Source organism: Equus caballus, chromosome 1 (genome assembly GCF_041296265.1).
Source record: "Equus caballus isolate H_3958 breed thoroughbred chromosome 1, TB-T2T, whole genome shotgun sequence".
Classification (NCBI taxonomy): Eukaryota; Metazoa; Chordata; class Mammalia; order Perissodactyla; family Equidae; genus Equus; species Equus caballus.
In genome coordinates, this window is record NC_091684.1 from 166103265 (window position 1) to 166119702 (window position 16438).

Sequence of the window (16438 nt, forward strand, 5' to 3'; positions counted from 1 at the left end):
AGTGCCCTTATAAGAAGAGACACCTGAGAGCTTGCTTTCTCTCTTTTCCCTCCATTTGAGGACATAGTGAGAAGGTGGCCACTGCAATCCAGGACTAGATCTCTCAGTAGGAACTCCGTCAGCTGGAATCTTGATCTTGGACTTCCTAGACTGTGAGAAAATAAATTTCTGGTTTTTAAGCTGTCCAGTCTATGGTATTTTGTTTTGGCAGTTTGAGCAGACTAAGACACTGACTTCTATTGAATTGATGTTTTCTCTACTAGTCTGGAAGTTTTATATTCCATTTCTATTCTTTTTATGTTTTCTCTTAAGCATTTAATACACATTTAACTCAACACAATCTAAAGTTAATTTCTAAGTCTTTCCTGTTATTGTTGCCTTGTTTTTATCCCCACTCTGCCCACATTAAATATTTACAGTAGATACTTACTTTTATAAACAAGACTATCTTTTTTTTTCCATACTTTTTTATCATGTCCAACTCTGGGTTTAATTTCCTTCTTGATTGAAAGTTCTTTTTAATTCTTTCAGTGAAGGACTATGAGTAGGAAATTCTTTCATTCTTCTTCTCAAAAAAAATTGCTCTCCCTTTTTAATACAGTTGCGTTACAGGCATAGCAAAATAAATGCAAGGCAGTGTTTACATCTGAATGGAAAAACTACTGGTAGTTTTCTTTAGTTACTTGCATATTCTAATTTTTCTAAGCTGAATATTATTTGTGTAATTTCTCAAAAGTTAAAAAATACACAACAAAACACAATAAGACATGAAATACTCTGATGACTGGCTTATCAAATCAATACCAAATTCTCACGTATTCTGACCATGTTTCTGCAAGATTTCCTTCAGGAGCACCATCAAAGGTGGTGCTGTTGCCATGGCACCATACAAGTAGCCCCCATAGATATTAAAATGGAGGAGTCACGTCATTCCAAGCTCAGGTTTCAGCTGCTCTGGGCTGCATTTATTTGCACAACTTCAATGCAAATGTGCCTTTAATCCTGATTTGTACTTGACATTAGAAATTCTCCTTCCCAGTGGTGGAATGTAATGTCTGACTTCATGCAAGACTTGAAGATAGAGTGTGAAGCAATCATAGCCAGCACCCACTGTACCTGGGAAGCGTGGCTACATCTCCTCTTCGCTTTCAAAGCATTTTTTTTTTAATGCAAATGATGCTTCAGTTGGCGTTGAGAGAAGCATCTGGGCATAGAATGGAAATCCAGAGCACAAGCCAGGTCCTCTCCAGAGTCACCAGATTTCAAAGGACAACAGTGAAAATTACATTTCTAGGGAGAGATCACAGCGAGTGACATTGAGTTAACATCATTTTTGCAGCTGCTTGGGAAGCTGGTCAGCTGAAGAAATCTGAATTCTGTTCACACAGTACTTCAGTTAGTCAATTAGTCCACTCTGCTATTTTATTTTTAGCAGATTATGTTTGGATTCTTGTTTTCTCTTGGGTTTAGGTTAAAAAAAAACTTTTTTCTGGTTCCTATCACACTGCATCCTGCAGATTATATGGGCTCCAAATTAGTTTCTCCTCATATTTGTAGTCAGTAGATTTCTCAAAGATAAAAAAAAAAAAAACAACCAAACCACTCCTGACATCAAAATCCATTTGATAACATGCACTTCCAAACTAGACATGAGAGATTCAACAGAACGCAGACATTTCACCTTGTATTCAGTACAGAAGCATTGTTTTCAGAATTCCCCTATTGGAGAATAGCAATGAATGCTTCAGCATGAAAAATAAAACTGAGACCTCCACATAACAGACAGAGGAGCACATACATTTATTCTCATTCCCTTCAGAAATCTCACTATTAAGATAGTAAAGGGATTTTTAAGAAGACATAATCTATAAAGGCAAAGAGAATAGAAAAATGGAAAGCAGATAGACAAGTGATAAAAACTAAGCAGTCAGCTGTAGAAAAAGCTGAGCAGCAACTATTTTATTCAGCAGAAACTCGCCTCCCCTCATCATGTTGTAAAAGTTTAGGAACTGGGAGTGAAGAAGGGGTAAAGATGTAGCTAAAATCAAAATGATTGTTTAAAAGTCTACTTAAGAAGAAATTAAAATTTTGTGTCTCCTTTTCCACTCCATAGAGCCAAGCAGCTACCTTTCCTGTCCCCTGGCAGAAAACTAGATAGTTAGCTTCTGGAGATGGTCTCTAGACTGGGGGAGCATTGATCACAGTTGACCATGGGGAGACAATATTGTCAACAGAGTGATTAAGTGACCTTTGCAGGATGATTTTTGAAACCACCAGCTCACTTCTCCCTACTGGCTCCCAGAATGTTGGAAGGCAGGCTGTACCCTCCAGGAAGGAGACTGGAGGATTCTCATCTGCAGATTCTGATCAGCCCAAGAAAAAGATAAAAACCACCAATATTAGGATTTCCTAAGTAAATGACCCAACGAGATACTCTATACCAGGATTTCTCAACCAAAACTACTGACATTTTGGGCAGGATAACTCTTTGTTATGGGGGGCTGTCCTGTGTATTGTAGGATGGTGAACAATATCCCTGACCTCCACCCACCAGATGCCAATAGCACTGCTCTACACTGAAAGCCCACAGTTAGCAGGTCCCTCTCATGCACTTGGAGTTTCCAATCAGTTTCGTGGAGCTTAATTCGCTCTTCAACATGAGTTGACAACCATTAGTCAGATGACACCTGAGGAAAAAAGCCTCTAACGTGAAATACAAAGATCAAAATAAACTTAAAAAAAAGTTTAGAAGAAACACAGACTATATAGGAAGAAGAAAAATCTCAAAAATTATAATTATTATCCTGAGAGAGAGAAAAGACAGTGCAAAAGAACTCTTGCAAATTAGAAATATGACTACAGAAATTTAAAAAATGCAGTGAAACGGATGCAAAAAAAGTTAAGGAAATCTCCCAGAAAGCAGAGCAAAGAGATGGAGAAGTAAAGAGGAGGTCCAGAAGGACCAATATCCAAGTGACAAATTCTAGCAGGAGAGAACAGAGCCATGGGGTGAGGGTCTGAAGGAAACCGTCGACGACATAATTCAAGAACTTTTCCTACAACCAAGATGCGAGAGTAGACTGAAACAGCCCTCTGAATATCTAGCACAGTAAATGATACAAAGATCTACATGAGGCAAACTATTGAAAGATTTCAGAAAGCCAACAGTAAAGAGAAGATCTGAAAAAGATTCTAAAGAAAAATTTGCATACACTATTCAAGATTCAGGATGACTTTGTACTTCTCAGATGTAACACTGGAAGCTGGAAGACGATAGAGGAATACCTCTATGTTCTGAAGGAAACCATCATGTGACAGTAGATTGAAGTCAATCACAGATGTGAGCGGCCTTTAACATTTTCCTCTCATGTACTCTCAGAAAACTATTAGAGGAGGCGCTTCATCAATACAAGGGAGAACACCAAGAAACAAGAAAACATGATGCGAATGATTCCACACAGAAGAGAAAAACAAAGAATTCCCAGGATGATGGAGGAGTTACAACCCAGCACATCAGTTGTTCATTTCTCCAAGCAGTCCGCATTGGAGAACTTGGAATGTTTTGGAAGAAATTTCTCCAAGAAAATGTAATTGATAGAACATGATATATTCAAATATTTTGAGAGGTGACTGAGACAAACAGAGAATTTGGGGTTCAAGTAATGATGAGACCTTAGAAAACCACAGACAGAAATGTTCATATCAGGGAGAAAAAGTTTTGTACAAAAGGGAGAAATTACGGAATGCTAAATCACTAAGTTGGAAAGAATGTTTACATACCCATCATAATATAAACTCTATCTATTCAACAAAATTATAATATATTTATTTTAGGAAGATGGTACAACAAGAAGGATGAAGTATGTGATGGGGCAAAGTGGTAGTGATGGAGATAAGAGATAAATATAGAATCCTCTTCTTCCATTAGGGGGAGTTAGATGGTGCCTAATACTTGCTCAGTCTTTGTGAGGATGTGCTGTGTAGATGTCCACAGATTCTATTTCATAGGTATACATATACATTGATCTCCTGCAGTTGGACCAATCAAGCATCGGCTTAAGCATTAGATTTGTGTTGTGGCTCTTGGCTTGGCCATTTCCTAGCCTTATGATTTGAGCAGGTCATTTAATCTTTCTAGACCTCAAGTTGATAATCAATAACACAGGAGATTTTATTCAGTGAACAAACAATTATTGAGCAATTTCCATGGGTCCTGTGGGTACAGGGATAAAAGGGACAATCCTTGAATGTAGGGAGGCAGACAAAAAAGCTGATGGGATGTGTACAGAGTGCTGAGAGAGCACAAAAGAGGGATGGAGACTAGCATTTGTTGAGCACTTACCATGTGCCAGGTAACACGTCTTGTAATGCGCCCAGTCACCCAGTGACAATATTGGTATTTTACAGGGGATGAAATCCATGCTCAGAGAGGCAAAATAATTAAGCCCCAGTTGTACAGCTAGAAACTAGCTACAAAACAGAATGTAGGCCCAAATCTTTCCTGCTTCCATGTCATTCTCTCTTCAAAAACACGTGTCCCCTATGGGGCACCAAGCCTACACAAGAAAAAGCTTAAGGTCAGAAAGGATTCTTGAGAAGTGGCACCAGAGTGGAGAGCTGATGAATGGATTCTGCTGGTCATGGCAAAACCTGGATACTACACCTCCCTCTTCTGGATCAGCACCCTGCTCTATTTATGAAGCTTCACTGAGCAAATATTGAAGTGCCTCTTTCACTCCACAGACTGTGTGAGGTACTGAAAGATATAAAGGTAAAAGCAAAACAAAATAAAACAGAAATAGAACCGTTCCTGCTCTGGAAAAGCTTACAGCCTGTTGGTGAGGACGATTATCATACAGTAGGGAGAACCATATGCTGGAAATGCCAAACACAAAGGTGCAGGGGACGTGGTTGGGAAGTAGGAGTGTCTTCCTAGAGGGCGTAGCTGGACAGGGTCTGGGGGATCAAGCAAGGGTTAGGAGAAGGTTGCAGGAGAGGCCTTCTGGCAGAGGGCACGGCCTACAGCATGCCTGAGGCATGAGTGCCATGGCAAATTTAGGAAACTGTAATGAGTTCAGTCTGGGGGCTGGAGTTTACGATTTAAGGAGAAGCTATAAAAGATGAAACTAAAGGGATAAGCAAGAGCCGGTTCATATAAGACCTCACATACCATGCTAAAGAGTCTGGACTCTTTAATCTTCTATTATTAGTGAAGTGTAGATAGGAGAGCAAGGATAAGACTTGCAACATAGGAAGATCACTCTGGTTGGCATTATTTAGGGTGAATAGACAGGGAGTGAGACTGGAGGCAGGGAGGACGATGAGGAGGCTAATGAATTATTCAAGGAAGAAATGTTAAGTGGCCTGAACTAGGGTAGTGGTGGAGAGATGAAGAAAGGCAGATGGATTTGAGAGTTATACAGAGGCGCTTAGCTTCCAAGGATGCTCACTCTATTCCTGCTAAGGTTTCTGCCTAAATTCCCCTCACGAGAGCTGGTCTGGAGTTCCCGAGAGAAGGGAGGACTTATCTGCAGTACCATTTAGTCCATTATATGCCCTCATTCATGCCATAGCTCTCCTCTGGGGGTTACAGCAGGGAAGGAGGTTTGAGGCCAACGAGTTAGAGCCAACCAGTGGGAAAGGTGAGTGGCAGGCCTTCTCGGCACACCCGAAATGTGGGAGAGGATGGTGCATTGGGGAACTGCACGGAGATCTGTGTGGCTGGAGTGCAGGATTGTATGGGAAGAAGACAGGCCATTGAGGTAGAGAGGCAGGTACAGGCCAGACCTAATGAACTCCCCTTATGGGCTTGCTAAAGAGTGTGACCTACGCAGAAGGCTGTAGGAACCACTGAAGAATTACAGTAGGTTGGCCAGATTTCATTATGGAAAGGCCATTCCATAACAGTGCGAAGGATGATTTAGAAGATAAGTAGGGAGGCTCTTTGGAGGGCCTGGATCAAATAAGTTATGAAGGGAAGAGAGAAATGGAGAATGCTTTCAGAGATATCTAGGGGATAAACAGGTCATAATGATTTGATGCACGGGTGAGGAAGTAGGAATGGACTTCTATACTTCCAGCTTGAGCAAATAAGTTAGATTTTGTGCAACAAGGCTGATGTAAAAATAAATAAGGATGGGTGATGTATTAATTAGGGTCCCAGCAAGGAACACATGGCTCACTAAGCTGGGATTTTTGAGGGGATTTTTTCTTTTGGTGAGGAAGATTGGCCCTGAGCTAACATCTGTGTCAATCTTCCTCTACTTTGTATGGGCAATGCCACCACAGCATGGCTTGATGAGTGGTGTGTAGGTCCAACCCTGGGATCTTTATCTGGGAACCCAGGGCCACCAAAGTGGAGGGCATTAACTTAACCACTACACCACTGGGCTGGCCCCTTGGAGGAACTTTTTATAGATGTGTGAGCAGGCTTAAGGGAACCAACAAGAGCTATTGAGACACCCAAGTTCCAGCAACAGTGAGAAGCTATTACTACCCTAAGGCTGGGGGCCATGAAAGAAACTGCAGTCAAGAAGAGATGCAGCCAAAACTTCACAAAGCAGGGAGGAGTAAATACCCTGACCTCTTACCCCTTTCACTCTGCAGTCTTTTGGCAGGGCCTCCCACTGGCCAAACATAAATGGACCCCAAAGTTTCAATCTGCAGAGGTCAGCCTCCCCAGGCACAGAGGAGGCTTGAGAATATCAGAGAATGGATCTAGGGGACAAACTGAAAAGGACAGGATTTGAGAGGAAATAACGAAGCCTACCATCAATATTTTGACTTCTAGGTGTCCAGAGGCCATCCATGTGGAGATGCCCAATAGGTCATGTGCTGCAGATGTCTGGAGCTCAGCAGAGAGCTCTGGGCTGCAGATAGATCTTTGAGAGTCATGTTCCAGGTTGGTGACAACAAATCCTTTCTACCCAAGGGTTGTTAGGAGGACTAGATATGATATCAGTGCTTTTAAAAGTGCTCTGGATTAGGAGCTGGCCCCGTGGCCGAGTGGTTAAATTCACGTGCTCCCCTGCAGGCGGCCCAGTGTTTCGTTGGTTTGAATCCTGGGCGCGGACAGGGCACTGCTCATCAAACCACGCTGAGGCAGTGTCTCACATGCCACAACTAGAAGGACCCACAGCGAAGAATATACAACTATGTACCGGGGGCTTTGGGGAGAAAAAAGGAAAAAAAATAAAATCTTAAAAAAAAAAAGTGCTCTGGATTAATATGCATTTAGTGATCCTCTGAGACATTATAGTAGTTCTTGTAGTTTTTGCATTTAACTAGTAGTAGCTTGGAAATTTCTTCAGTAGTTGACAAGATGTATAAAATTGTATGGAAGAGCAAGAAAAATAAACAAACTACCCTCTACCTTCACAATGTAGACCAACCTATTAAATCTGTCTCTATCACATCCAGTATATACGTATATAACTTTCTTGCTTTAGGTAATTTATCTTTCTCATATCTGTCTTTTGAAACTTTAAAGACTGCACTAAGTGATAAATATAAAATATAATTATACTTTAGAATATAGTTCCAAGTTCTTCTAAATCAAATAATTTACATATTTTTATGTAAATAACATATCGGGAATTAAAAGGTTTTTTCCAGGGGTGGGTGATGGGGAAGTGCTCTTTAAAATGCTAAGATACCAAGATAAGAAGCAAACATAGGTGGTGATATTGTTAATGTTGTTATTGTAATAATATTGCCAGGAAACACACTTTGAGTGACAGGTGAACCTATCCTATATGACCTATTCATTCATCAAAAAAGCTATGTGCACTCCCACCCTATGCTACGAACATAAACACACTTGACAGTGTGAATAACAATATATTTCAAAGTAGCTCCTCTTGTCTACCACTTGGAAGGTCACCCATGTGCACATTATAGCGTGCTGCCAGTGCACAGAACATTTTAGGAACTCGCCCACTGCTTGCTGTTATTTGCTCTGGGGCTGCAAATATGCTTATGAATATCCCCAGTGATGGCAAGCCCATCCTTTGAAGATGAATCTGATTTTGTCAACAGCCAAAATTTACTGGATATTAATGGACAACACCAGGAAACCTTCCAATTTGTATGCTGGAGAAACAGAAGGAACCTGAATCCTAGCTCACAGTTGCCAAGAAACTCTACAAGATGCAGGTGCAAATCATTTTTTCTTCCTCTTTTAAATTCAGACTCATCAAAATATGTATTTTTCAGATGCCACTAATGAAAATAAATTGGGTAATCAAGCTGGCTTATACAACTTGTAGTGAAAAACGAGGTGTGATTTTTCAAGTATTGAAGACTTTCTTAAAGCTAACCATGGGCTCTGAAGACAATTCCAAAAGAGGAACCTCAGAAACAGTTGGAGTTATGGCACCAGATTTGGAGTCAATTTACAGTCTCCTAGGGAGACAACTTTCACTTGTGTTCTGCTCGCCAGGATTTGTTCAGCAACAGCAGTGCTGATCTCCTTCGTTCTATTTGATAGCTGCACCATCTTTAAATAGTGTTGTTCAAAATGAATGCCCCAAATCTCAGGAAATTCTCAAATATTGATGGCTCAACACCCTTTTCCTTCTGGCAAGAAGCCCACCCTCCACCTGGATTTTGCTTGGGCTCCTGGAGAACTGTAGAACTCAGGCAAAACCTGGGTTTCATAGGCAAAAAAAAAAAAGGATGCACAGAAGCCCAGTCCTCCCTAATTGAGGGCCCCACTCTTACTATTTCTGTGAAATTGCTAAAGGGTTGCCCTCCACAATCTGTTTACTGTGCCCAGAGACGAACGCATTTGAAAGACGCATCCCAATTTGTAAGATGCAACTACTCACAGAAGTATTTATGCTGACCATTACAATCAGGGTCTATTTATTCCCTATATAAATAAAGAGGATTATGAGTTTGGGATGGTTCCTGAGAAATCATCCAGCTCATGTCCCTGACAGGAGACAAGGTTAAATAATAGAGGCAGTTCCTTGGTGTAGCTGCAGAGCCCCAAGGGAAGGAAGGTAAGTGCCTATGGGTGTTACTTGAATGTAGCCCATCGGTAGCGGCAGTATCCTCACTAGTTTCCCTGCATCCACTCTTGCCCACCCCCTCCAATCTATTCTCCCCATAATGCAAATGGATTGAGCTTTGAAAAACAAGACTAATCATGCCACTCCCCTCTTACTAGCCTTCAAAAGCTGCACATTTCTTTAAGGAAAAATGCCAACATCTTTCCCCTGGCCTCTAGGGCTCTGATTGATCAGATCCCTGCCTGCCTCTCCAGGCTTGTCTCAAACCCTCCCCTCTTACGTTGTGAACCAGCCCTGGAGACCTTGCAGTTCTTCAAATGTGCAACTCTCTTCTTCCCCAGGGTCTGCTCATCGCTGTTCCCCCAGCTCAGAATGCTCCTCTCCCACCCCATTCACCTGATTTACTATTACTCTTCCTTTAGATCTCAGCTAAAGAATGCCCTTCATCCCCGACCCCTCCCCACAAAGTAGGTCAGCTCCTCCTTGCCCCACTGTGTACTCAGGGCTGCTATCTCAGAGCTATCTACTGACAGCACTTATCACAGGTTTAAAATTGCACATTCACATTTGAGATTGTTTGATTAGTTGGTATATATCTCTTGCACTAGATTTTAAACTCGACAAGATCAGGAACCACATTATTTTGCTCACTACTGTATGCCCCTGGCACATAGTAGGCAAGGAATAAATCTTCATTGAACAAACAAATGAATGAGAGGGCCAAGAAACTGTATGTGAAAAAATCAAATAATAAGTTGGTGGAATTTGGTTGTCACAATGCATGTATACACAGTAACTATCCATGCACCTCTATCAATTTTTTATTGTATACTCTAGGAAGGTAAAGGGGTAAGAGAGAAGATGACCAGTTGATAGAGTGAGTACCATGTTATTCATTCATTCATCCATCCTGCACTCAGTTTTATTCATTCAGATGTCGCAAGATGGAAAAATTTCCTTTTTATTTGAAGAGTTGGCACTATAATTTCCCTTAGGAGAGAACTGTCTTAGTTGCAACAACACAAAAGACTATGGTAAATATTTAGGTTAAGAAGTGGGTCCCTTTTCCCCCACTCCCCTACTCCACCAAGCAAAGGCAGAAAAATATAGTCTAGGCATGTGGCTTTCTGACCTGTTGCAGAGACAAAGCCTAGAGAAACTGGAGAAAAAAGCAACTAACCCAGACAGAGGTGCTCTTAGGTGATACCTCTTGTATACCAATTGTCAGAACTTCGTTATTAATAGGAACTTTATGATAGACACTTTAAAATGAAGACCACTAACAAGTATCTGACATGGGAAAGTTTATTCTTTTGACTGAAATATCTATATTATAGATACCATACAGCAAAACTGAAAATTTATTGCAAGCAATAACATATTTGATTTATACTCTTACCTTTATTGAAGACCATCCCACTTCTGCATGTAATAGAAATAAAGTATTCATTGACATCATGGCAGAAACAGTGATGCTGGAGAACAAAATACGTGGACTGTTCTTCTTGTGCTCTGAATAAGAGATGTAATCGGATGCAATCATTTCATTAATACACACATGGCCCTGTAATGGGAATACAGAGGACCAGATGGCCAGGAGCGGACTGAGAGGAAATGAGATGGGTGTTTGCAGTTTAGCAACTAACTACTTAGCCTGTATGGATTATACTAAGTACTTACAGAACCACAGGAACACATTTTCAGAATGAAATTCTGGCTTTGTGTCCAGAAGTACCATTCTCAGAATGAGAAGAAAGCCTATTTCACTGCAGTCATACAGGGCTCTTCTGCCTAAGTAGTTGGTGGTGGGTATTACTGCACTAGTGCTCAAGCTCGACTGCATATTGGAATCACCTAGAGAGTTTTTTGAAAAATACCAATGCACAGGGCTCACCTCTAGAAATGCTGATTTAATTGGTCTGGGATACAGTGTAGGCACTGGGATTTTTCAAAGGTCCCCAGGTGACTCTAAGGTGTAGTAAAATGTAAGAGCCATTGCATTAATGTAATTCCTGTATTTCCACAAGTAGGACCACTTTATAGATCAATAAAAGAAGCCAGTGTTTGTAGAGTGGGATTTGGGAGGACTCAGAACATCCTTTGCCCCAAAATAGCTATTCTCTCCTTCTGTGTTGTGTTTGGAAAACTATCTAGAAAAATTCATTTCTCTGAATGAAGGCTTTGCAACTTAAATGAGGATAATTCCTCTGAGAAGGATAATACATTAAGTGGTTATCAGTTATTAACACCGTGGTGTGCTTGTTTATCGGATTACTTTCCTTCATGGTGGTGGAGTAAGGGATGGGCAGTGGGTGAAGCACAATGGTGGGAGACTCAAAGGTCAATAGGATGTGGATTCAAGGTGAATTCCAGGGATTGGAAACTGGACCAAAGGCAGTCTATAGTCAAAGTGGAATGTTGAGTTTACATCAAAAAGAGAAATTTGATGTGAGAGCTCTAAAGGGCAGAGAAGATTGTGAACCAGAGCAAATGGGCAAGTTGGAGTGTGTGCTCTTGACAAACCTTCAGCTGACTATCAAAATACTGCAGCAAGTGAGCTGATCATGTGGTGAGTGATGAATGAGTGGTATGCCTTTCCAGTCTCACCCCAGCTCCAGAAACAGGAGGCTCTCTGTACCAGACTTGGATGTTGGTGCCCAAGAGTGATCAGAAGGCAGTGACAAGAACCAGAAAATCACAAAAGCCTCTGGGCGGATAATGCCTGAGCCCCCAGAGTCCAGGCACAAACAGGAATTGGCTGAATTTCAGGAGGACAAGACACCAGGCAACCAGGAGAATCCATATATGATTATGAGAGCAAGGAAGAACCTTGAATTTAAGCTCCAGATCTTAGAGAATGTTTCTTTGGCGACAGATAGCAACTTCACATAATTATCTTGGCTGAAGATACGAAGCAACAGGATGACTTCAACTTTTAGCAGCACACTCTGATATAGAAGAAGTACAGAAAGGGTGCATGTGGAAAATAACACAAATTCTCCCAGCTTCACAACTCTGTCAAGGGCAGGTCCTCCCCACGTATAATTTCCCCTGCAATTTCCTCATGTCTTTTATACAGACTGAAAACGCACTCAGCAGGAAGCCCAGCTATATCCTGCATGACTGGGACTCCGGCTGGACAGAGACAATGAGAGTGTGAACAAGCAGGCACCCAGACCCCAGGTAGGCTCTTGGGCTCTGTAGCTGAATGACTTTTGAATAGTGTTGACTTAACAGAAATCTCTTCCTGCAGGTTTAATGAACCCCCCTGGGAAGCTCCCAATGTGAATGGGAATCATGACTTGACATAAACGTGAAAGATTATGTGACAGCAGGGCTGATTTGCTTCTTAATGGAGTGCTAATTTATTAGTTGTGATTTCGCACATCTGCTTTGGCCACAATGTCTTATTACATTGATCCTTGAGATATTACTACACATAGGTATGTTCTCTACATACAAGATGGGTGAGGAATGGAGAATTGGTACATGTGATTTTTTTAAAGGGATATATACCATTTTATTCAAAGGACTAGCAGGCAGAAGATGTTAGAGTTCCTCACTATTTGGATATATAGTCTCTTGATGCTAAGACATGGCTTGGCATTTGGGTCCATGAGATTTCAGAACAGTTTTGAAGGTAACAGGCTCAGGGGAGTCACAGGCCACACAAGAAGCCACCATATTTAGGGCTACTTATGATTGGGTTGGACAGCTTTACTCCTGTTGGAAATACTACTCTCTAAATTTTGTCTGGGCAGTAAAAGCAAAAAGTGCTTCCCTAAACATTTGAGCTGGGGCTTAACACAGGGAAGGAAACATAAAAGAAAAAAAGAGAAAAATCACTTTGCAGCAAAAAGGAGTAGATCTCACCTGCTGTTTATGTTCTTTCAAGTCCCACAAGACAAGTTGGGTTCACCCCTTCAGAAGAAAATTTGATGGTTTCCTTAGGAAACAGATGTATATAGGTCACTGGGAGAGATAAAGCTCAGTTAACCCTAGCTGTCTGAGAATGAAATGTGGAGGACTTTAACATGGAGACCACTTCCAAACCGAATCAGTCCTTCCAGAGCCACATGAATCCCAGGAGGCTACAGATGCTGGCGCTTCCAGGAGTCCACGGATCCAGCTCTCCCAGGCTGCCTCTCTGATGCTGCAGCCCAAACCGTGCACACTCAACAGCATTCTCCGGGTTAGTTCAGCGGGTGGTGGGACCACAGGGAGTAAGAACAGCACAAAGTGGGAGCAGGAGGCTGGTAGTTGGCAAGAAGGCTTTCTAGTGAGGGGTCCAGGCTGCCCCAAGTCTACAGGGACTTTCACTTGGCAAAGGGAACCCTTTTCTCCTCTCAGTCTGAACATAACTTATGGTCGTGGGGCAGCCAGGACCCATCTCTACTCAGGGAACGTGCAGCTTTCCCAGGTTAAGGGGAATGGAGAGTCAGAGTAGCTACCCTACTCCTTCAGCACACTTAAGTTTCCACAATGCTCCAGACACCATGGAAAGCACCATGATGTATAAGGCATGGCCTCTGCTCCCCAAGAATTTATGGTCCAGTAGAGAGGTCAGTAGATTCCCTTTCATTCTTACACCTTGCACAAAGTTCCTAGGGGGTTTCATTTTCCACATAGTTAAAGATGAAAAGCTAACAGGTTCACCTGGGAATCTGTGGTGGAAAAGAGAATGAAGTTCTAAGCACATATAAGGAAAAGAGCAAATCCAGATACACCCATGGGGTAAATTGGATCACTCTTAGTAACTTAGTAACTCTTAGTAACTCATTCCCTCCCTCTATGAGAACGTTCAACTCTGCCCTTGGCTACATGCCTTTACAGTGTTTCTCACTAGATGTGGAGAATATCCCTCTGCTCTGTTTAATGGAAATTACTGTTTGGTAAGACACGGCTTTGCAAAGCCAACAATCCAGGTATTATTTTCCTTCAGATGCTTCTAGATGGCTACGTCCCCATGATCCAAACCACCTTAATTCCCTTTTCCTTCTTCAAAGATCACATTTTCCATCCCTTTAAATTATTGGGTCCTCTTATTTAGGACTCTTAAATAGCACTTTCCTCATAGCTTTTTCCTCAGCTACCCTTATGACTTTAGGCACCTAATCTTTGGGTCAATTTTAATGTCTACGAAACAAGAGGAGAGGATTTCCTGGTTTCTAGGATTCCTTCCTGTCCTACTACTCTTGAAAGCAAAAATTCTCAACTTCTTATTGTTATTAGAGCCACTGGCAAGAACTTAATAAAAATGCAGATACTTAAATCTCGCTTCCATGGATTTTAATTTAGCAGGTTAGCATCTGTATTTTTAATAAGTATCCGCAGATGGTCTAATGTACCCCAAAGTTTTTTCTACAAGTTCCATTGTTTCTCATCCAAAACTATTACTTTAATAGAGTAAAATGAGTTTTAAATAAGAGCTAAAGGAAGAACTTTCTTGTCAACTTAAATGGGGATCTTCAATCAGAGGGGAATGGAGACAGTGAGAATCTAGCTGGAGGAGATAATGCCCTGAGGAAACTCAGAGATGGTGAGCTACACAGAATCTTTTCATATTTAATGCAGTGCTATCAGGGCAAGTTATTAACTGAAAGTGGCATTCATCAGGGTCAAAAAAGGAAACACAACATACTAAGTGTAAAACAACTTATGAGTGATTTTTAAAAATAAAAAAGAGTTCATTGTTTTCAAGGTGTAGTGGGGACAGTAAGGATTTTTCCTAAAAACAGGCCACTGAATCTAATAGACGAGTCTTTTAAAATATAGGCTCTGTGTGTAGGTGCTTTTGTGTGTATATGCACATGTGTTATATATACAGGTGTTGATATGTTGAATCTATACGACATAATAAAGCATATTTCAAAATAATAAACTAATCATCAACAATGTAGTCATAGCCTAGTGCTTGAAGGTTGCATGGGGAGAACATTTAAAATGTATTTCCTGCAGTCTATAGTCTTAGGATCACCATCTTTAAGGGTTAGGGAAAGCCACACGTATAGAACATAATGATTTTGAGTTGCGCAGCTTACTGGGGACATTTAAAGATGTTAAACAGATTTCCCTTGGAACTTTCTCCCTCATTCTCTCCTTATCTGAGGTCCTTTACTCCAAAAATGTCTGCTAGAGGAGTGAATACAGGGAGCCAGAGCCTAAGGGAGCCGGAGGGAAGTCTGAGAAAACACAAGCCTGAGTTGGGGGAATCACCATTCCATCTGGAAGCTGATTGGATAATGGGACATCCATCCATCCTCATCTTTGCACCTTCTCCCTGCCCAGCCAGACATAAGGAATACCTGCCTTCGCTCTAATGTTCTATCTACATGCTCTGCCTTTCTCCATTTTTAGTGGACTCTTTTACTCATTTGCAGTGAAAAACTGCTTCCATAGGGTAAAGATGTCAGGCCTAGGAAGCATCTCACTGATCCTTCTCGCACCAAAGCCTGGGTTGTGCCTTTGAACATCGTTTTATGCAGAAGCGCACTGAGTGGACTCAAGCCCACACCCTGTAGCCTTCTTCCCAGTCCCTGGGCCACTGGCTGCCCAACAAACTCGGTTGCTCTAGAACCAATGGTTCATCATGGTGCAGCTTATATAATACACATATGTGCTGTGATCCCTGTGGATAATTAAGGCTGCATTATATGCCTAGAATGAGTTAGCAACCGTTTCACAGTTGTATTTTTAAAAGGGTGACAACCACTTACCCATTGTGCTTTGGGTACATTTATAGGAAACACTTCAAACTTCTGTCTCTCCTAATACTGACCCCTGAGCTCATTAGCAGCCTAGTGTGAGTGTTTCAATCTTCTAGTGACCAATTAAGCACTTGCTCTAGACAGAACTGACAACAAAATGTAAATTTAAAAACAGAAACCAGGATCTGCTGGTTGTGGGGAGAGAGCCAAGGTGGGAAAAAGAAAGTGGAGGCGGGGTGAGGTTGTGAGCAGCTGTGTTTCTGCTCGCAGAGTACTGGGCCTCCATAAATTCAGATTAGAACACAGTTTACCTGAGAAGTACCCCCTCCACCTCATTAGTAAAGAAATAAGTACATAAATTTTTCTTTTTTTTTAAATAGCAGAGCGTCTGGGTTTGCGCTGGAGGAAGCCAGAACGTTAACCATGGTCACCCACTTGCACACTCTAGGTACCTGTTGGGTGCAAACTTGTGCCCAGACTCCCATCCTCAGAGGCAGCTTAACACCTGCATTTAAGCTTCAGCCTAAATGGCCTCTCGGCAAGCCTTCCTCACCTCACCATCCGATCCATGCAGGCACCGAAGCGCAGGCTCGCTCTCAGCCACGCAGTCCTCTCCAAGGCAGATTTAAAAGCGTCCTATTGTCGCCCCCACTCTTCTTCCCCTAACCAGCATCTCCGTTTAGAGAGGGAATTTCAGTTGTTTCCCTGAAGACAAAA

General features: G+C 41.7%; 1 long non-coding RNA gene across 1 annotated transcript; it reads right to left on the reverse strand.

Moving 5' to 3' along the window:
• Positions 1-1156: 1156 nt before the first annotated feature.
• LOC106782118 (uncharacterized) lies at positions 1157-16426 on the reverse strand. The gene is made up of 3 exons (XR_001378956.3): positions 16275-16426; positions 10414-10526; positions 1157-1290 (listed from the first exon to the last, which is right to left on the reverse strand). It is a non-coding gene; the product is annotated as an uncharacterized lncRNA (long non-coding RNA).
• Positions 16427-16438: the final 12 nt, after the last annotated feature.